Source organism: Seriola lalandi, unplaced genomic scaffold, assembly GCF_002814215.2.
Source record: "Seriola lalandi dorsalis isolate HSWRI2012SDOR001 ecotype SW California unplaced genomic scaffold, Sedor1 jcf7180002054981, whole genome shotgun sequence".
NCBI classification, from domain to species: domain Eukaryota; kingdom Metazoa; phylum Chordata; class Actinopteri; order Carangiformes; family Carangidae; genus Seriola; species Seriola lalandi.
The window spans coordinates 2,105,877-2,106,492 of NW_019525661.1; positions in this window are offsets into that span (position 1 = coordinate 2,105,877).

Here is a 616-nt window from a genome sequence, read left to right on the forward strand (position 1 = left end):
TGTGATTCAAACTATAAAACGGAGGAAAACTTCTGCTCTCTCCAAAACACAACAACTGTTTTTACATAACATGCAAACTTTTCAAACTATGAGCACTCAAAGGAGGAGTGCAAATCACTTTTTCTTCAAAGTTAGAGTGACAGTCAGTTGGCTAGAGTGCGTGAAGCAGTAAAAAATAGTAAAAAAGTAAAAAAACTCGAGCTCATGGCCAAACCGTAAAAAGGAGACAAATAATTTTTTCTCAAAATGTAGACGGGGGTGCCGAGTCCGGCAGCAATACCTGTCTCACTCTCATTGACACCTAATGTAATCGTCTTTTTTTTTCATAAGAATCTCACTCTGTCTTCGCACTGAGCTTACTCACTCATTTTAAGGAATATCTGAATATGGCAACGGCAGCTCCTGACCTGTGTGCGTGTGTGCGTGCCTAGCAACCAGATAACCAACTCTCCAAGCTCCGCTAGATTTAAATTAGCCGCATGTTAGGTCTTAAATTACATTTAGTTAGATCTTAAATATGTAAGTCCATTTACTGCTTCCTTTGTTGCTTTTTTGTTTTGTTTTGTTAAAAGAGTGAATGAAGTTGTGACGGTCTCCGCTGAGACAGAGGAGAGGA